Source organism: Scyliorhinus canicula, chromosome 12 (assembly GCF_902713615.1).
Source record: "Scyliorhinus canicula chromosome 12, sScyCan1.1, whole genome shotgun sequence".
NCBI classification, from domain to species: Eukaryota; Metazoa; Chordata; class Chondrichthyes; order Carcharhiniformes; family Scyliorhinidae; genus Scyliorhinus; species Scyliorhinus canicula.
This window is the reverse complement of record NC_052157.1, coordinates 12,808,999-12,830,744: the sequence shown is the minus strand read 5'-3', so window position 1 is coordinate 12,830,744 and position 21,746 is coordinate 12,808,999. Positions and strand designations below refer to the sequence as shown.

Genomic DNA, 21,746 nt, shown 5'->3' with positions numbered 1-21,746 from the left:
ATATTCATACACATACCCATTGCTTTTATCTATGCCTGTTAAAGCACAAGGAACAATAATGCACAGAAACAGGCCCTTCGGCCTTCCAAGTCTGTACTGGTCATGATACCACTTGGCCAAGACTTCAGCACTTCCTTGTGCCGTATCCCTCCATGCCCATCCTACCCATGTGTTTCTCAAGATGCCTTTTGAACGCCGATAATGTATTTGCTTCCACAACTTACCCTGGCAATACGTTCCGAGCACTCACCACCCTCTGTGTAAAGAACGTTCCTCGCACATCTCCTCTAAACTTTGCCCCCCGGCCCTTAAACCTGTGCCCACTGGTGACTGACCCCTCCACCCTGGGAAAGTGTGCCTGCCCATCCACTCTATCCATTGCCTCTCATAATCTCGTAGACCTCTACAAGGTCACCCCTCAACCTCCGTTGTTCTAATGAAAACAGTCCAAGTCTATTCAGCCTCTCCTCATAGTTAACACCCTCCAGACCAGGCAACATCCTGGTAAACCTCCTCTGCACCCTCTCCAAAGCCTACACATTCTTCTGGTAGTGTGGCGTCCAGAATTGTGCGCAATATTCCAAGTGCAGCCTTACCCAAGGTTCTATGCAACTGTAGCATGACTTGCCAGTTTTTATACTCGAAGTCCCGTCCAATGAAGGCATACATTCCATATGTTTTCTTGACTACCTTGTCCATTTGTGTTGCCACTTTCAAAGATCTGTGGACCTGCACTCCCAGATCTCTCTGACTTTCTATATTCCTAAGAGTTGTGCCAGTTATGGTATCTTTCCTCTCTATGTTAGACCTACCAAAATGCATTACCTCACTTTTGTCTGAATTAAACTCTATTTGCCATTTCTCTGCCCAAGTCTCCAACCTATCTATGTCCTGCTGTACCTTCTGACAATCCTCAACAGTATCTGCCACTCCACCAACCTTGGTGTCATCTGTGAAGTTACTAATCAGACCAGCTACATATTCCTCCAAATCGTTATGTATACTAAAAACAGACGCCCGAACACAGATCCCTGTGGAACACCACTAGGCACAACCTTCCATTCAGAAAAACACCCTTCTACTGCTACCCTGTGCCTTCTGTGACCGAGCCCGTTCTGTATCCATCTTGCCACCTAACCTCTGATCCCATGTGACTTAAGCCTTTGTACCAGTCTGCCATGAGGCACCTTGTCAAAGGCTTTACTGAAGTCCATGTACACAACATCCACCGCCCACCTCTTATCAATCATCTTTGTCAGCTCCTCAAAAAAACTCGATCAAGTTAGTGAGGCATGACCTCCCCGTCACAAAACCATGCTGTCTGTTGCTGATGAGTTCATTTGTTTCCAGATGGGTATAAATCCTGTCCCTGAGAATTTTCTCCAATAATTTACCTCCTATCGACATGAGGCTCACCGGCCTATAGTTTCCTCGATTATGTCTGCTACCTTTCTTGAACAGCGGTACCACATTAGCTATTCTCCAGTCCCCTGGGATCTCACCTGTAGCCAATGAGGATAGGTGGCACAGTAGCACGGTGGTTAGCACTGTGGCTTCACAGCGGCAGGGACCCGGGTTCGATTCCCAGCTTGGGTTACTGTCTGTGCAGAGTCTTCCCGTTCTCCCCGTCTGCATGTGTTTCCTTCGGGTGCTCCGGTTCCCTCCTCCAAGTCCTGAAATACGTGCTTGTTAGGTGAATTGGACATTTTGAATTCTCACTCAGTGTACCCGGCAGGTGCCAGAGCGTGGCGACTAGGGGCTTTTCACAGTAACTTCATTGCAGTGTTAATTTGAGGCTACTTATGAAAATAATAAAGATTATTATTACAAAAGTGTTGTGGCAGCACGGTGGCGTAGTGGTTAGCATTGCTGGCTCACGGCGCCTAGGTTCGATCCTGGCTCTGGGTCACTATCCGTGTGGAGTTTGCACATTCTCCCTTTGTTTGCGTAATTTTCGCCCCCACAACACAAAGATGTGCAGAGTAGGTGGATTGGCCATGCTAAATTGCCCCTTAATTGGAAAAAATGAATTGGGTGCTCTAAATGTTTTTAAATTATTACATAGGTGTCAGTTAAGCCGCCAACAATTCCCTCCCTTGCTTCCCTCAGTATTCTAGGGTAAATCCCATCTGGCCCAGGAGACCTATCTACTTTAATGTCTTTTAAATGAGTTGTCCAATACATCCTCCTTTTTGATGTCAACATGGCCCAGGCTATCCACATACCCGACCCAAGAATCATCTTCCACAAAGTCCTTTTCATTGGTGAACACTGATGCGAAGTATTCATTTAGTACCTCACCCATTTCCTCTGGCTCAACACATAGATTCTCCCCACTGTCCTTAAGTGGTCCAATCCTTTTCCTGGGCATCCTCTTGTTTTTTACGTGTGAATAAAAAGCTTTGGGATTCACCTTCATCCTACTTGCCAAGAACTTTTCATGACCCTTCCTAGCCCATCCACTAATTTCCCGCTTACGTACCTTCCTATTTTCTTCAAGGTGTCTGACTGTCCCCACCCTTCTAGACTGTACAAAAGCCTCCTTTTTCTTTTTGACGAGGTTCAGAAAATCCCTCGTTATCCAAGGCTCCCTAAACTTCCCATATTTATCCTTCGTTCTCTCAGGAACGTGACTTTCCTGAATCCTAATCAATTGTCGCTTGAAAGACTTCCACACTGATTTACCCTCCAACAGCCGCACCCAATCCAAATTCTTCAATTCCTGTCTAATGTTATCGTAATTTGCCTTTCCCCAGTTTAGCACCTTAATAATAATCTTTATTGTCACAAGTAGGCTTACAGTAACACTGCAATGAAGTTACTGTGAAAAGCTCCTGGTCGCCACATTCCGGCACCTGTTCGGGTACAATGAGAGAGAATTCAGAACGTCCAATTCACCTAACAAGCACGTCTTTCAGGACTGGTGGGTAGAAACCGGAGCACCCGGAAAAAACCCACACCAACACAGTAAGAACGTAAGACGAAGCCAGGAATCGAACCTGCGACCCTGAGGGTTACCCACATCCCTATCCAAAAATAACCTAAAACATACAGAATTGTGGTCACTACTCCCAAAATGTTCTCCTACTGAAACCTCAAACACCTTAATCCTTGCCTCAAGCAGCTTGACTTAATTTGGAGGTCTGTTTTTCCAGGTATTTGTTGTGGAACAGTATCCTCTGAAGATTGGGAAAATATTCCCAGTAGGGAAATGATTTAATTGAATTCCAAGGACCACATATGAGAAAACGTCTTTTCATTCCATTTAACAGGGTGTGCTTGTATCCGCTGGAGTTTGGAAGCATAAGAGGCGACGTGATTGAAACATATAAGTTGTCTTAATTCTTCCTTAATTGTGGTTTCCAATCCACTGTGGTTGACAGAGCTCGAATCCGTGACCAACCCATCTTCCGCACCTCTTCTCTCATCCCTTCCTCTCCCTCCCAGAAACAGAATAGGGTTCCCCTTGTCCTCACTTTACACCCCGCCAGCCTCTGCATTCAAAGAACCATCCTCCACCAGTTCCGCTAACTCCAGCCTGATGTCACCACTGACCATCTTCCCTTCACTCCCTCTGCCAGCATTCTACAGGGACCACTCCTGCTGGGATACCCTGGTCCACTCCTCCATCACCCTCTTCCCACAGCACCTTCCCATGCAATCGCAGAAGGTGCAACACATCCCCTTTACCTCCTCAATGCTCATCATCCAAGGGCCTAAATACTCTTTTCCAGTGAGGCACTGATTCACGTGCATCTCCTTCAATCTGGTCTCTTGCATTCATGCTCCCAATGCGGTCCACTCTACGTTGGAGAGACTAAACGCAGACCTTGCAGAACACTTTCATTCCGTCCACAATCAGGACCCGGGTTCGAATCCCGGCCCTGGGTAACTGTCCGTGTGGAGTTCGCACATTCTCCCCGTGTCTGCGTGGGTTTCACCCCCACAACCCAAAGATGTGCAGGTTAGGTGGATTGGCCACGCTAAATTGCCCCTTAATTGGGAAAAAAAAATTAGGTACTCTAAATTTATATTAATAAAAGAAGAAAAAAAAACATTGAGTTCAACAACTTCAGAATGTGAATTCTGTCCTCCACCTTCACCCCATTTTATTTTGATCAGTTTATTTTCATTTCTTCCATCAATTTGTTTCTCCCTCACCATTGTCCCCTCTCCCCTTACCCCACCCCACTTGAGCCATCTCTCCCTTGTTCCATGATGTGGAGATGCCGGCGCTGGACTGGGGTGAGCACAGTAGGAAGTCTTACAACACCAGGTTAAAGTCCAATAGGTTTGTTTCAAACACTAGCTTTCGGAGCACTGCTCCTTCCTCAGGTGAATCACCTTTGACACACTGCTTGCCTTTGTTTGCCATTAACACATTCTGATCTCTTAAAGTGCCACTATCAGCACCCTCGTTAGTCATTATCACCACCATTTACATTCCCTTTGTCTTTCTGTCCACGACAGATGCACGGTAGCATAGTGGTTAGCACAGTTGCTTCACAGATCCAGGTTCCCAGGTTCGATTCCCGGCTTGGGTCACTGTCTGTGTGGAGTCTGCAAGTTCTCCCCGTGTCTGCGTGGGTTTCCTCCTGATCATCCAGTTCCCTCCCACAAGCCCCGAAAGACGTGGGGGGGTGATTCTCCAATATGGAGCCCAAATGTTCGCGCCGTCGTGAACGCAGTCGCGTTTCATGACGGCGTGAACCGGGCCTGGGTACGACAGGTTCTGGCGCCCATAGGGCGGTTCACGCCGCTCCAGCCTCCTTTCGCGGGGGACCACTTATGCGTGCTGACCCCGACTCAAGCTGGCGTCGGTGTTCAGTGGCCGGCCGCACCCGAAGGTAGGCCCGGGGTGGGGGAGAGGCCGACCCACCGATCAGTGGGCCCCGATTGCTGGCCAGACCACATCGGAAGCCCCCCGGTGAAGGAGGCCCTCCCCACAGTCCGCCCCCCCCTGCCTGTTCGCGCAGAGTTCCCACCAGCAGCGACCAGGGGTGAACGGCGCCAGCGGGACTCTGTCGTATCGGCGCGTCCGCTCAGCCCATCCGGGCCGGAGAATCGGCTCCAGCAGCCCACGGCCGGCGCCACGCCAAATGCGTAGGCACAAATGGCGCCGATTCTCCGCATCTCAGAGAATCGCGCGCCGGCAATGGGGAATCGTGGAGTAGTTGCGGTGATTCTCCGGCCCGGCACGGGGCTCGGAGAATCGCCCCCGTGCTGTTCGGTGAATTGGACTTTCTGAATTCTTCCTCTGTGTAGCCGAAAAGGCGCCGGAATGTGGCGATTAGGAGATTTTCACGGTAGCTTCATTGCAGTGTTAATGTAAGCCTACTTGTGACAATAATAAAGATTATTACTCCTCCTAAATTGTATGTTCGTGTGTACTTAAGTGGCAGAGTACCAAAAGTTTATACCCTACAGATTGGTGAAGTACGACCTCAATGGTGAGATCTCACAGTTTTTGTTATCGGCATCTTTCTGATGGCCGATCAATAAATCGGCCTTATCGATAAATCACTATTATCGATACATTCCTCTTATCAGACATCAGTTCAGACTGAGACTCATTAATCCATCCTTGATAACTCCAATAGCAAACCTCTCCACGACTAACAAGATAGCTGGGAAATCCCCTCTCTTTCTGATTACAAGTAAACCCCACTAACTACACCAGTAATTATGACTGCCTATACCAGTGACTAATGGTACCATACCTTCCAAAAGTGACCATGCTTCCAAAGTACTTAATTAGCTATAAAAGGCTTGGGGACATCCCGAGGTCATGAAAGGTGCTTTGTAGATGAAAGTTCCTTTTTTCTCCTTTCAATTATAGCAGTAATCACCACTAACTCTATCAGATTTGAAAATGCTCAGAGGAATGGATAATGCAAATGCAAGCACGCTATTCAATTTGCATTGAGAGCACAGAGCTGGAAGATGTGAGTACATGATTATCAAACCTGAGGCTAGGCTTGAGATTAGAAGGATTTTCCCCTCCCACGCAGTCGTGGAGCTGCAGAATGAAATCCTGGCTGAAGTGTTTGATGATGTGCTGAATAATTGTGTGGTGAGCAGTGTGGTTGTGAATGCTAAGGATCAGTACAGAGAGAAATGACTGCATACCATGCGGGCCACGCTGAATCCTGAGCTGATGCCACTGCAGTAGTGTCAAAGCGAGGGGAGGAGCCGGTCAGGAAGGTAGAATGGGGGGGAAATCGAGATTCTGGAATTCTGCTTTATTTTATATTATGGGCTGGGTGGAAGTATCAGAACACCTTTCCTCGAGCCATGGTGGGCAGAGTCCATTAAAACCCCTACAGAGCAGCAGGAAGTAATTCGGTCCATCGAGTCAGCACTGACCCGCCGATAAAGCACCCCACCTCGGCCCACTCCCCTACCCTATCCCCACAACTAACTTGCACATCTTTGGACTGGGGGGGGGGGGGGGGGGGGGGGGGGGGCGCACCCGGAGGAAACCCACGCAGCAGAAGACACGGGGAAAACGTACCAAATCCAAAAAGACGGTACCCAAGGCCGGAATTGAACCCGGGACCCTGGCATTGTGAAGCAGCAGTGCTAACCATCGTGTCACCATGCATTTGAATGATGAGCGGAAGTAGGCCATTTGACCCCTTGAGCCTGCTCCACCATTCATTAAGATCATGGCTGATTTGATTGTGGCCTTAACACCACTTTCCTTCCTACCCCCTACATATACTCTCAACTCCCTTGTCGATCCTTAATTGATCTATCTCAGCCTTGAATATATTCAACAACCCAGTCTTCGCTGCTCTCCGACCCAGTCTTCGCTGCTCTCCGACCCAGTCTTCGCTGCTCTCCGACCCAGTCTTCGCTGCTCTCCGACCCAGTCTTCCCTGCTCTCCGACCCAGTCTTCCCTGCTCTCCGACCCAGTCTTCCCTGCTCTCCGACCCAGTCTTCCCTGCTCTCCGACCCAGTCTTCACTGCTCTCCGACCCAGTCTTCACTGTTCTCCGGTTAAGAGAATTCCACCAATGATCCTGTGACAAAGAGATCCTCCTTGTCTCTGCGCCAAATCGCAGACCTCTAATTTTTAAACTATTCTAGACTGCCCCAAAAGGGTGAAAATCTTCTCCGTATTCATCCCGGAAGGTCCCCTCAGGGAGTGACACGGCAGCACAGTGGTTAGCACTGCAGCCTCACAGCGCCAGGGTCCCGCCCCCCGTGTCTACATGGGTTTCCTCCATGTGCTCTGGTTTCCTACCACAGTCCAAAGGTGTGCGGGTCAGGTGGATTGGCCATGCTAAATAGGCCCTTCGTGTCCATAGATGTGCAGATTGGGTGAGGTTATGGGGATACGGCGGGTGAGTGGGCCTAGATAGGGATGCTCTTTCAGAAGGTCGGTGCAGACTTGATGGCCCGAATGGCCTCATTCTGCACTGTCGGGATTCTATGGATCTTACATGTTTCAATAAGATCACATCTCATTCTTCTAAACTCCAATGGGTACAGGCCCAATCTGTTCAACCTTTCCTCATAAGATAGCTCCTTCGTCCCGGGAGTCAGTTGAGAGAACCCTCTATGAACAGCTTCCAATGCAATTATATTATTTCATAAGTTAGGAGACCAAAACTGTACACAGTACTTCAGATGCAGTACAACGAAGATCCTGTAAGTAAGTAAAGTTGTCCTAGTCCCAGATGACCATAGGCTGCTTTCCCCTTTGAGGAGGGAGTATTGATTGGTGGTGATTTAACCTGAGGATCACCGCACCTCAGGCGAGGGGCGAAATTGAGAAGGCGGGGCCTTCATGAATAACCTCAGCCGGGACGGGGATTGAACCCGCGCTGTTGGCCTCGCTCTGCGTCATCACAAATCGGCCGTCCAGCCAACTGAGCGTGTATAAACCAGCTTGTACATTTATAGCAAGAAACTGTAGGAAAGGGGCAACCTAGATGGTCTTGTGGGCAGCACGGTGGTGCAGTGCTTAGCACTACTGCCTCATGGCGCCGAGGACCCGGATTCGACCCTGGCCCCGGGTCACTGTCCGTGAGGAGTTTCCTCATTCTCCCAGTGTCTGCGTGGGTCTCAACCTCACAATCCAATGATGTGCAGGGTAGATGGGTTGGCCAGGCTAAATTACCCCTGAATTGGGAAAAAAGAACTGGGTACTCTAAATTTATGAATAAAAAACCTAGATGTCTTTCCTCCTTCAAAATTAGGTATCACGTAAGATTGAAACAAATGAGGGGCAAAGTCCACTTCAGGCCATAGTGCAAAATGGAGACTGATAACACGTTTTCCACTCTACCCATGTGCTGCTGCCGAGACCATTTTCATTCCTCCCTCCATGAGCCCTTCAAAAGCTTCGCTATTTCCTTCACACTCCCCCGCTGGCTCCACAAGCTGCAAACACCAAGTGAAGCCAACGTCTGCCAAAAAGAACATGAAGCTGCAATAAGCAGAGAGAGGCTGATGAAGGTGACAGAAAATGCATGAATTCTTCATGTCTAAAATACAAATAGTTAGCGGTAGCTTTTGGCCATTAGTTGCCACAGGACGTGATAACGACACTGCGGAACAGATTGGAATTGAGAATTAGGTCATGGAAATTGCAGCTAATTAAATCTCAACAAAATTAATTTAATTACATGTCGGTCATGAAACACCTTGGTGCACATTAAACAGATGGGTCATGTCGTAGCGCCGGACAAAACTAGTACTTCCCGTGGACACAGAGTGAAAGACTGGGATGAGAGTAAACGTCTTGGAGGGAAAAGGATGTGGGATCGGCAGCTTTCCCCAATTCTACAGCAAAGCAGGGTTTTAGGAGTGAGGTAGGGTTCACGGCAGAGGGGTTAAATCTGAAGGTAAATGACAGCAACCAGATGTGAAAGAGATATGAAACAAAGTCTTTTGCATAGGTGCCGGCTAATTTGCACACAGCAAGCTCCGACAAACAGCAATGTGATAACGAGCAGATAATCTGTTCTTGTGATCTGTCGATTGAGGAATAAATACTGGCCAGGACACCAGGAATAGCTCCCTCTGCCCTTCTTTGAAATAGTGCCAGGGAATCTTCAATATCCACCCAAGCGGACAGACAGGGCCACGGTTTAACATCTCACAGAGTCATAGATGTTTACAGCATGGAAACAGGCCCTTCGGCCCAGCTTGTCCATGCTGCCCAGTTTCTACCTTAAGCTAGTTCCACTTGCCCGCATTTGACCCATAATAGAGTCATCTCGTCCGAAAGACGGCCCCTCCACAGCGCAGTACTCCCTCCGAAGCTGCACTGGAATGTCTGCCTTGATGCTGTGCTCAAGCCCTCGACTGAGGGGGCAGCACAGTAGCATTGTGGAAAGCACAATTGCTTCACAGCTCCAGGGTCCCAGGTTCGATTCCCGGCTTGGGTCACTGTCTGTGCGGAGTCTGCACATCCTCCCCGTGTGTGCGTAGGTTTCCTCCGGGTGCTCCGGTTTCCTCCCACAGTCCAAAGATGTGCGGGTTAGGTGGATTGGCCATGCTAAATTGCCCATAGTGTCCAAAATTGCCCTTAGTGTTGGGTTGGGGTTACTGGGTTATGGGGATAGGGTGGAGGTGTGGACCTTGGGTAGGGTGCTCTTTCCAAGAGCCGGTGCAGACTTGTTGGGCTGAATGGCCTCCTTCTCCACTGTAAATTCTATAAAATTCTATGACTGGGACTTGAACCCAGAGCTCTGCCACTCAGAGGGTGGGATTTTCCATAATCCCCGCATCCTCCCTTCCCCGCGGTCCATGTTCCAGCAGCAAAGCGGCTCTTCATTGTCTGCCGATTGGAACTACTCGTCCCGCCGATACCTACGGCATTTTGCGTGGCTCGCCAGTCCGCCACCAGGGATCAGGAAGATTCCGCTGGCGGGAAGGCCCTCCTACCAACACAGCCACGGCTGACACACATTTTGATAAATATCCATTTCTGCAGTCAAAAAGAATGGTTATGCAATTGCTCAGATTCTATCTGCTGACATGATTCATATGATTCTACATAGTTCTATATAACCAAACTGCTTCAGCAAGCCAAACCTCATCAATAGTGACTTAAATTCAGTTGGCTTCTGAGGAAAAATATCCACATCAAGAAGTAATCTCATTCACTATGTCTCCAGTAGAAAGTAACATTAAATGGAATAAAGAAGCTCATGGTGACAGTGGGGTAGTCAGATTCTGCAGTAAACTAGTACATGCTGAGGCCTGATTACCCTTTCAAGCCTCCCGCTTCAAGCCTCACATAGCAAGTCCAAATGGAGAGGAAAGCTGCATCATAATAGCTGCACTCCATCCTGTCAGGGGAGCCTCGCGATGGAAGCCTTGGCTAAAGTTACCAAACTCCTTCATAAACCTAAATCCAGCAAGCCCGCCTCACCCCACCCTCTCCCCTCCCAAGTCCCAGCTTCTGTGCCCACACACCTCGCACCCCACAGGCACTCCTTCAGGCACACTCTTCGCACACTACCAGGCAGCACGGTAGCACAATGGGTAGCACTGTTGCTTCACAGCGCCGGGGTTCCAAGTTCGATTCCCTGTCTATGCGGAGTCCCTGGACCACTATCTATGCGGAGTCTGCACGTTTTTCCCGTCTTTGCATGGGTTTCCTCCGGGTGCTCCGGTTTCCTCCCACAAGTTCCGAAAGATATGCTGTTCGGTAATTTGGACAGTCTGAATTCACCCTCTGTGTACCCGAACAGGCGCCGGAATGTGGCGACTAGGGGCTTGTCACAGTAACTTCATTGCAGATTAATAATAATCTTTATTGCTCCCGCTTCAAACCCCACGTAACAAGTACAGTAACTTCACAAATGGAGTGGAAGGCTCACTTTGTCTCCAGCAGCACCCTACCTAATAAAGGGCCATTTAGCATGACCAATCCACCTAACCTGCACATCTTTGGACTGTGGGAGGAAACCGGAGCACCCAAAGGAAACCCATGCAGACCACGGGGAGAATGTGCAAACTCCGCAAAGACAGTGACCCAAGCCAGGAATCGAAGTGAGGTCCCTGGTGCCGTGAGGCCGCAGAGCTAACCACTGTGCCTCTGGGCCGCCCCATATAGAATAATTGGATCATGTTGTAATATTGAATCTCAGACTGGTAGAGCACAGAAATACTCCATTCCGCCCATTGGCTTCTTTGAAAGACCAATTGGAATGATCCCATTCCCCCTGTTCTTTCACCATGATATCCCACACGCGAGGGACTGAGATAAAACTGGGGCACACGGATGCCAACTGGATGTTTGCCACCAAGTCCACTTCCTGTAAAAGCGATGGCAAGCCTGCCAGCTATCTGATCAGAAAGCGGACGATTGGCACTTCTGCCTGGATCACGCACAAAGACCCATCTTCCCTTTCCAATGCTGATGACTTACACTTTCCCTGTAAATCACTGCAGTGTTAAATATTTAAACAGACTGCACTGCACTGCCTTCACACCAGATACCCAGCTGTTTGCATTCATTCTCAAAAGGATGTGTCATTTAAACTGCAGGTAATTGCTTGTACTCTGGGGCATCATCATCGAAATAAAAGTCAGAAAGATTGCAAATGTTCAACAGCAGTTCTATCCGAAGGGCAACATACAAGGAGTGTGTGGTACAGAGAACAACCCAAGGATATGTTGTGGTTAATGCACAGACTGACGTGCATTGCACAGCAGCACAGTGGTTAGCACATTTGCTTCACAGCGCCAGGGTCCCAGGTTCGATTCCCGGCTTGGGTCACTGTGTGCGCGGAGTCTGCACGTTCTCCCCATGTCTGCGTGAGTTTCCTCCGGGTGCTCCGGTTTCCTCCCACAGTCCAAAGATGGGCAGATTAGGTGGATTGGCCATTGCTAAATTGCCATTAATGTCCAAAAAGGCGGGGTCACTGGGTTACGGGGATAGGGTGAAGCTGTGGGCTTAAGCAGGGTGCTCTTTCCAAGGGCCGGTGCAGACTCGATGAGCCGAATGGCCTCCTTCTGCACTATCAATTCTGTGATTCTATGAAACACACCCAAGTTGGATCATCCGTAAGAAATGGGAAAAGGATTCGGAAGGACCTTGAGGCCCACAGGACCTGCCTTACATTATAACCCTTAATTAGCATGATGGTTAGCATAAAGGCTTCACAGCTCCAGGGTCCCAGGTTCGATTCCCGGCTGGGTCACTGTCTGTGTGGAGTCTGCACGTCCTCCCCGTGTGCGCGTGGGTTTCCTCCAGGTGCTCCGGTTTCCTCCCACAGTCCAAAGATGTGCGGGTTAGGTGGATTGGCCATGCTAAATTGCCCGTAGTGTCCAAAAAGTAAGGTTGGGGGGGGGAGGGGTTGTTGGGTTACGGGTATAGGGTGGATACGTGGGTTTGAGTAGGGTGATCATTGCTCGGCACAACATTGAGGGCCGAAGGGCCTGTTCTGTGCTGTACTGTTCTATGTTCTATGTTCTATGTTCTAGTGTCCACGCACTCCAAAATCAAGAGGATCTTTTTGGAAGTTCCATCTTTCGGAGAGAATGTTAAACTGAGGCCCCCGTCCGCTCTCTCGAGTGGGCATGAAATATCCCATTGCGCTATTTCGAAGAAATGCGGGACTGATCTCAAAGGAGTCTTGACCAATGTTAGTCCCTGAATTAATAACACTAAAATAGGTGATCGCATTGCTATTTCTGGGAGTACGAATTGGCTGCCACATTTGTTCATTGGCGGCTACATTGGCTGGAAGATGCTTTGGGACAATCGGTGGTCATGAAAGGTGCTATGGAAAAGCTTGAGAACGCACCACAATCAAGGTGGGGATCACAGACCTGTGATGTGATGGTGTATCGCTTACTCTTTAACAACATGTTTAAAATGAGGCCCTGATTTACTCCTTTCCAAACCATTGGGAAATTGGATGATTCCAACTATTTTGATGGAAAACAATTAAACTAAATTAAATAAACTGAAGGACAAAGTTAAAGGGGCAGCCCCTTAAAGGGAGACTGCCCTAAACAAAGACAAATTGCAAATGAAACTTAAAATATCAGACCGAAATATGATTAAATGGGGCGATAAAGCACCCCATGCCCTGTGGGCCCCACCGGGCATGGAAGGCTTTGATGGTTCCCGTGGACACCCCATGCTCCCTCGTCAGGGACACCCAGCCGCGAATGTAGCCATGGTAGAGGGGCAGACAGTCAGGTCTGCCTGAGCGTGTTTATGGCAAGTTTGACCAGCCCAGGAGCAGGTTCACGAGGAGGTCCCATTGGGTAATTCCGATGAGCGCTGAAAGATTTGCAATCTCCTCAGGTATTTACATCAGCACACTTGACAAGGAAATTATCAGTCTAGAGTTGCCTGAACCTTTGGACTATGCCAACCCTGTGACATTAGTTCCGGTTTGCTCTTTCTCTGTCTTCCTGGCTTGACTCAGGATCTTAACCCTCCCCCTCATGGTTAAAAAAGTCAAAATGTAATGATTTAGCCACTTCCCTTCCTCAAACATCACCTCCGCATTCCCATTGGTAAATAATCCAGTGTCTTTCTGCACCCAACTCTTGTTCCAACTTTGCTGCTGTCCTTTACATTTCCCATTCTATTCCTCTCAATATCCCACACCAGCCTCCCCGAACAGGCGCCGGAATGTGGCGACTTTTCACAGTAACTTCATTTGAAGCCTACTTGTGACAATAAGCGATTTTCATTTTTTTTCATTTCATCCTTCTTGCCCTCTCCTCTCCTTACCCTCCACTGCAATATTAGACATGGACATCTGTCACTCCGGCTCACCTCTTATTGTGGGAGCAAGCCCACTATGGATTGCACCACTGCCAGACCTTTAGACAAACTATTAAAGCAAGATCTCCGATCTGCTTGTTTAAGTGGCCCGTGATGAACACCAAAGATTTTTCTTCAAAGGTGTGCAGGGAGCTACATGGTCCGAAAGCAGAAAATGCCGCAAAGACCCGGCAGATGTGGCAGCATTTGGTGGAGACAGAAACAAAGTTGGCATCTTAGGCCAATGACAGCTCACCAAGGTTAACGCTGTTTCTCACTCCACAGAAGCTGCCAGATTTGCTGAGTGTTACTAACACGTCTAGTTTCAGTTTTCCAGCAACCAGGGTATTTTGCATTTGTATTCGAGCAGTGTGGTTTCCATGTCAACGCACCTTTATAAAGGTCAAAGTGTCACTGATCTCACTGCTGCTTATAGAATCTTCTGGCGCGCAGCTTTGCCTATATCAGTCACTCACTTCAAAGTGATCGATTGTAAAGGAAGTGCTGGGAGATATATAAATGCAAGCCTGAACTTTCTTGATTGGATTTTCTGTTACCAGATTTAAGCTAAGGTCATTTGTCAAATTGGTTTCCTGTACAACATGAAAAACTAATGCATCATATTTACCAAACAATTTACAAAGAACATATGTTTAACACTTAAAATAATAAATGAGAAATTTCTCCATTGATGTTTACGGATTATAAACTCGAGGCTCTGGTTGGCTAATACTTGTACTCACAAAGTATAATGACACTGGAATTTTCCACAATCTTCAGTGTTCCTATATTTATTGGAATTCCTCCATTTTACATATGTACATATTCTGGGTGATCGGCGGGGAGGGGAGGGGAGAAGGCAGGAGAGTGGGGACGTGACACATACCAGCCATGATTCAATGGCGGAGCAGACTGGCCGAGTGGATGAGCCGAGTGGCCCAATTCTGCTCCTATGTCTTATGGGTGTCGCAGCAGGAATGGTTCCTTTGGAATAGTGGAGATGGAGGAGAGTGGATATCTCACCTCACTTCATCTCCATCCTTCAGGACTTTCTATTCTTTCCTTGGATGAAGGTCCAATTCAGCCCCACCAAACACCACAGCTCCCCCCAGCTTGGCTGAACATGTTGCCGTTTTGAAAACTTTTCCATGAATTTTATTCACTTCCTCCAAATAAAAGGTGTTGCTATAGGAATCTGCACCGATCCTAGCTATGCCTGTCTTTTTGTGGGAAATGTGGATCATTCATTGGCCCGATCTTACTCAGGTCCATTCCCTCATGTCTTTGTCCAATATTTTGATGACTGTAGCAGTTTAACTTTCAGCTCGTTCCCTCAAATTGTAAATGTAATCAATTTTGCTTCAAATTTTTAGCCTTTCCTACACCTTCACCTGGTCCACTTCAAACTCTTTCACTCTAATCCCCCTGCGTCCCCCCAACCCCTGCCCCCCCCCCCCCCCCCCCCCCCCCCCCCCCCCACCAGCACCACCAAAACGCGCACTATCGTCTTTCTATCCTCAGTCTCCTAAACAATTCCAATGAAGCTCAATGTAAATTCAAGAAACAGAAGCTCATCTGCAAGGTGACACAGTGGTTAGCACTGCTGCCTCACAGCCCCAGGGATCCGGGCTCAATGCCGACCTCGGATGACTGTCTGTGTGGAGTTTGTATGTTCTCCTCGTGTCTGCGTAGGTTTCCTCCGGGTGCTCTGGTTTCCTCCCATGACTCAACGGTGTGCAAGTTAGGTGGATTGGCCATGCTAAATTGCCCCTTAGTATTCAAAGATGCGCAGGTTAGGTGGGGTTTCTGGGATAGGGCGGGGAGTGGGCCTAGGTAGGGTGCTCTTGCGGAGACTCAGTACAGACCCTTTGAGCCAAATGACCTCCTTATCTGCTGCAGAGATTCTATGGACTGTGCACTTTATAGCCTGTCTTGCTCAACCTTGAGTTCAACAATTTCAGATTCTAACCTCTGCCCCTATTGATTTAGATGGCAGCTGTTGTAATGATCCTCCCATCATATTTACGTCTCCTCGAGAACCTTTTCTTTATTTTCCCCATTAGCATCTCCTATTGCCTTGCAACATTGTATCTTTTATCGTTGAATCCCTCCTGCCTTCTACCCCAACACAGATCTTCTCTTTTGTTCTCCCCCCTCCCCTTTCTCTGCCTCTCCTCTTGCTTAAAACCTGTGTCGCCTCTTAATTATTTTGCAGTTCTTCGACCTAAAACATTAACTGTGTTTATTTATGTCTCCTCAGGTGTTGCTGAACGGACTGAGTACTTCAGTATCCTCTGCTTTTATTTTTGATGTTCAGCACCTGTAGCATTTTGGTTTGGTGTTATAGTCTAAATGCATTTTGGTTAAACTACTCTCATTTCCTGATCCTTATACTAAGTGTATGTCTGCCATGCACTTAACCATTTACATTCTGGAAAGGTATAGCTTGATGCCTTGCATGTAAAATGAAATGTTCTCCATCCCGACAGATGATAACAATATTTTATTACAGCTTAACTAAGCAGGATTCTTTGCCTAGTTTATGACTGTAACAACACGAATGGTTGATCGCGCACTTACTGTAGTTTTCTCGAGGGAAATGTCCCTTTTTTTTGTTTTGCTCTAGGTTTTTCTGCCTCTTTCTTCACTTACAGATTCCTTTCTGAAGTAGCTCCCCCCTCCCCTCCTCCACATCACCCCGCCATCTCAAACAGCAGTTTGGACCCTGCATCTCCCCTCATCTATTGTTAATAACTCTTTTAGCAGAGCATATGAAAGTTCACAGTCGGGAAAGGGCTATTTATTGCCCTTCCTTAGTGCCCCTGACTGAGAGGCTTACTCAGCTACGACAGAGTTAAGGATCAACCATGTTGCTGTGGGGCTGGACTCACAGTTAGGCCAGACCAAGTACGGGCGACAGATTTCAGAGAATTTACAGTGCAGAAGGAGGCCATTCAGCACATTGATTCTGCTCTGGCCCTTGGAAAGAGCACCAAACGTCCACCCTATCCCCATTAACCCACCAAATCTAACTTTGTTTGGACACTAAGGGGTAATTTAGCATGGCCAATCCACCTAACCTGCACATCTTTGGGCTGAGAGGCAACCCACGCAAACATAGGGAGAAAGTGTAAACTTCACACAGTTACCCGAGGCCGGGATTGAACGGGCGTTGTGACTGTTGAGAGTATGTAATAAGTCTTGAACGAGTGTTGTGAATGCTGTAACAGACCTGTTTCTCAACCAACAGTGACAGTGCCAGTTTGTGGCAGGGTGCAGCTGTAGTATCTGGGTCATGACTTCTGAAGGACACTGCATCAGGATTTGTATCCAGCAACTGGGCGAAACCTTGGTTTGCCATCAGTTTTCAGGACTTATCCCAGACCTGCACCCGTGCCAGATCAGACATTTATTCTGTTTTTTTACCCCGTCAGTTGTTGCAACAGAGAGGATATTTGTGTACGGTAGTCCCAGATGACCGTTGGCTCCCCTTTGAGGGGGGAGAGCTGACTCGTGGTGTTTTAACCTGACCTGACCACACCTTAGGCGAGGGGCAAGGTTGAGGATTCGGGGTCTTTATGAATAACCTCAGCCAGTATGGGAATTGAACCCACGCTCCTGGCATCACAAAGCCAGCTGAGCTAAACCAGCCCCCACACTTTACAGATGGATACAATCGGAGCTGGCATGGCAATGCAGCAGAAAAATCAATAGTCCTGCCTGTGGCAATGAAACGCATTGAGTGCCTTCACTGATTCAGACCATTCTATGCAATCCCCGCATGCGGCATCAATGAGGGACCAACTTCATCCACACAATCCAATGGTCCACACGTCTGTTTATTTTTTGCACATAAATTAATCTTTTACAGCCATTTTATTAATTTTTTTGCTTTGTAAAACAGAGAGGTGCAACTGCCAGTGGTAAACATGCCACCAGTGTCGCCCCTCACTGGGATCTGCAGCAAATTGGGGTGGGAAGCAGGTTTCCAACAGGGAATGTGCTGAAATATGAGAGTCTCCTGGGGTGAGTTGGATCAGTTGAAATGATCCAGGGGGCCGTGCTGGGAATATTTGTCAGCCGGGAAGTTTCACAAGGTTTTCTTGACGCCTTTACCAATCCACCTTCTGGTCACCAGGAGAATTTAATGTCAAGTCACTTCACACCCAGACCCAGAAAAGGGCAGATTCGAGTATTGGACCAAATGAGTGCAGTAACGAAAAGCAAATATGTGTTGGGACATGAAACGTGAGCACTTCCAACATCTGGAAATTAAACACAATTCCAGCCACCGACACAGCCCACCCCTCTTTCCCTAAACCCCCCCCCCCCCCCCTACACACACACACCCAAAGACACTAAGTGTTATTTCCAGTAGCAAGTTTACCATTTACTCGTCTAACTCCTCCAAGTTTTTTTTAACGAAGGATTGAACTTAAGTTTGCCCCCTCCCAGCAGGAATCACTTTCCAGGTACTGCTGTGTAAATATCAATTAAAGCTGGGACAGGGAGGAGGGGAGAGGGAGGAGGGGGCAGGGGTAAAGATGGAAAGCAGTCAATAGCCAGGGGCATTGCCTCTGAAACTCACCAACAACCCACAGCATCTCCCAGCGCCGGCTGCCCTGCCTGCCGCAATCTCCAAAATGGTCGTTAGCTTGCTGGAGGAAGATTAATCTCCAAAAGGGCTGCTATCGCGGAATAGTGGCTCCCGGACTGCACAGATGTGCCCTGCTCCACTGGGAGAGAGGGAGGTTTGGAGAGAGGAGGGGAGCTCTGCCCAGCTCAGACAAGCCCACACAGCAGTGCAGCAGGAGGAGAGAGAGAGAGAGGGAGGGGGGGGGGGGGGGGGGGAGCTTGCACTCTGCAAATGGTCCAGGAAGATAAATAGGAAAATCTGTGACGCCGAAGGCTGAAGTGAGTTTGACAGAATTCAAATGATAAGGAGAGCTTCTATCAGGGCTGGCGGAACACCCCTCCCCCAGAGCAAGAACGGTTGCAATATCATTTCATCGCCGTTTCTTTCCGGCGGAATCAATGAAGTGTCTCCCTGTACATTTCGCCTGTGTCCTGTTTCCGTCGCTTTGCATTGACAGCTGTTAGGAGATTGTCAGCACTCCAAAGGTCCAGCTCTTAAAGTGCCAGGGCACGGGCTTGCGTTGTTGGATGGGGAAGTTCATTCTCATAGAATCCCTACTGTGCAGAAGGAGGCCATTCAGCCGGTCGAGTCTGCGCCCACTTTCTGAAAGAGCACCCTCTAGGCTCCCCCTGAACCCCATCTACCTGCACATCTTTGTACACCAATGGGCAATTTAGCAAGGCCAATCCACCCAACCGGCACATCTTTGTAGCTTCAAACAGACACCTTCAAAATCCCACTCCAGAACTTGAAAACGTAATCTAGGCCAACAGTTCCCTCACTTGCCAATGGGGCAATGCATTGTTGCAGGTACCGTCTTTCAGATCAGGTGCCCTCCATGACCATGCCGCAATCTAAAAGATGCCATGCCAAAGGTCAAAGAGTAGAGGGATAGCCCGGCTGTGCCCACCTTTATCTCTTATCTGACGCCGTCAAAAATAAGCATTAGGGTATCTGGGATCTTACCTTTGCCTGTGGCATTGGCCAATCCAACACCACAAATTGAATAGAGAAGATGGAAAGGTTCTGTATGCACCTGGGTTTGATTTTTGTTCTGTGCTGAATCCATTGATCTCAACGGGGACAGAGGTAGGCGACTGGCATTGGCCACGATTGACCAAGGCCAGGCAGGGGTAAAACCATTCAGGGTTCGAACTTTGTCCCGTTGGAGATTTCCATCAAAATCATAAAGCGATTGATTCTTTATGCTGTCATTACATAAAGTGCAGGGACAAAATCTTCCCTTGATTTCTATCCGGTGACTCATGCTGGAAATTCCATATGTGTGGACAGCGGGGGATGACAGATCAGGCTTGTTCTTCCAAAGGCGATGGATGATGACAAATCAAACCCCAGCAGGAGCCAGCACTTTCAGAGCAGTGTACAGAAACCTGGTTTCAAAACTGCAGTGAATTTGCTCCTGCTCCTATTTAGATGAATATCAACTTGTGCACAGAGCTACTGGAAAGTAGTTCAGTGGCTGCTCAGTTCCCTAAAGCTAACAAGCCCAGCCCTCTCCCTGACAACTGTCGGAGGCTAAACCCAGCTCTTTACGGACTTGGAGCTGCTCTTGACCCTGAAATAACCTTCCAACCACCTCTCCGACCCGTCACTAAAACCGCCTATTTCTACCTCTGGAAAGTTGCCCAACTTAACGCATCTGCTCCCAAAACCCTTGTTTATATTTTTGTTAATTCCAGACTTGACTATTCCAATGTGCTCCTGACTGGCCTCCCAAATTTCACCATTCATAAATTTGAGGATATCCAAAGCTCTGCCGCCCTTGACTTCACTTGCACCACTTGTCCTGTTTACCCAACGACCCTGTGTTCGCTGGTCTACACCTTGATTTTAAAATTCTCATCCTTGTTATCAAACTCCTCCCTGACCTCACCCCTCCCTAACTCTGTTATCTCCTCCTTCTGATGTACCTGCGCTCATCTAATTCTCACCTTTTGAGCATCCATGATTTTGAATTGCTCCACCATTGGTGGCTGTTCCTTTGTCTGCCTTATCCCAAAGATCTGGAACATCCTCCCTAAACCTCTGTGCTTCCAGACTCCCTTTTTCTTCCTCTAAGTTGCTGCCTAAAAGCTACCTCCTTGACCAAGAATTTGACCTAACCTTAACCCTAGGTATATTTTGTATTCTAACATTCCTGGGAACTGATTTGGGACTTTTTATTAAGTGAAAGGCATGCCAGAAATAAAAGTTGTTGTTCATTCAGAATCAGTAATTCTCAGAAATTATTACACATGCAGAATTAAAGGGTGTTATCTCGGCAGGGGAATACAAACAGGCTGAATCACATTGCACCACAGGGGCGGCATGGTGGCACAGTGATTAACACTGCTGCCTCACAGCGGCAGGGACCCGGGTTCGATTCCGGCCTTGGGTCACTATCTACGCGTGGTTTGCACGTTCTCCCCGTGTCTGTGTGGGTTTCTGCCGGATGCTCTGGTTTCTCCCCACAGTCCACAGAAGTGCAGCTAGGAGGATTGGGCATGTTGAATTGCCCCTTAATGTCCCCAAAGGGTTAGGTGGGTTGCGGGGATGGGGCGGGGGTTGTGGGCCTTGGTAAAGTGCTCTTTCAGAGGGTCGGTGCAGACTCGTTGGGTCGAATGGCCTCCTTCTGCAATGCAGGGGTTTTATGATACTATATGTTGGTGATACATCTAATATTCTGGTCCATTGATCTCAATGGAATTGTACAGTGGGTACGTCCTATACAGGATGCCAAAAGCTAATCCATCTGCCTTATCTTCCTGCCCATGTTCAATGGCGCCCCCATCAAGTTCAGTAAAGAGCTGCAGGTTTATACCCACAGTCAACTTGTCCCAATAGCCTTTGGCTATTGGCTGAACACGTGAGGTTACAACTAATAGAACTAGGTCATAATATTTCTTCAAATAAAATTGACTTCCATAAATAGGAATATAGTTGTAGCTTGCCCTTTGTTTCAATCTTGTTTTGCAGACCCCTTATTTTTAAATTGTGCTCCCTGTTTCTAGATTCCCCAGGTGGAGGACAGTCTTCACATCGGCAGGGTCCCAGGTTCGATTCCCCATTGGATCACTGTCTGTGCGGAGTCTGCACATTCTCCCCATGTCTGCGTGGGTTTCCTCCGGGTGCTCCGGCTTCCTCCCACAAATCCTGAAAGACGTGCTTGTTAGGTGAATTGGGCATTCTGAATTCTCCCTCTGTACCCGAACAGGTGCCAAGTGTGGCGACTAGGGGCTTTTCACAGTAACTTTGCAGTGTTAATGCAAATCTATTTGTGACACTAATAAAGATTATTAAGTCCTCCTAGCATCTGAAGCCCCTCAGAATCTTATATGCTTCATTAAGATCATCAAACTC

General features: G+C 48.1%; 1 protein-coding gene across 3 annotated transcripts in view; it reads right to left on the bottom strand.

The window, feature by feature from the left end:
* Nucleotides 1-21,746, bottom strand: part of LOC119974456 (synaptic vesicle glycoprotein 2B-like) — a 182,573-nt gene that overhangs the window by 153,419 nt on the left and 7,408 nt on the right. For 2 of the 3 annotated variants that reach the window (XM_038813364.1, XM_038813362.1), the window contains exon 1: nucleotides 18,339-18,580. The exons of the other annotated variant lie outside the window; for it this stretch is intronic. The gene's annotated coding sequence lies outside the window, so the exon portion shown is untranslated. Of the gene's footprint in view, nucleotides 1-18,338; nucleotides 18,581-21,746 lie in introns of those variants that run through there. 3 annotated transcript variants of the gene reach the window in all.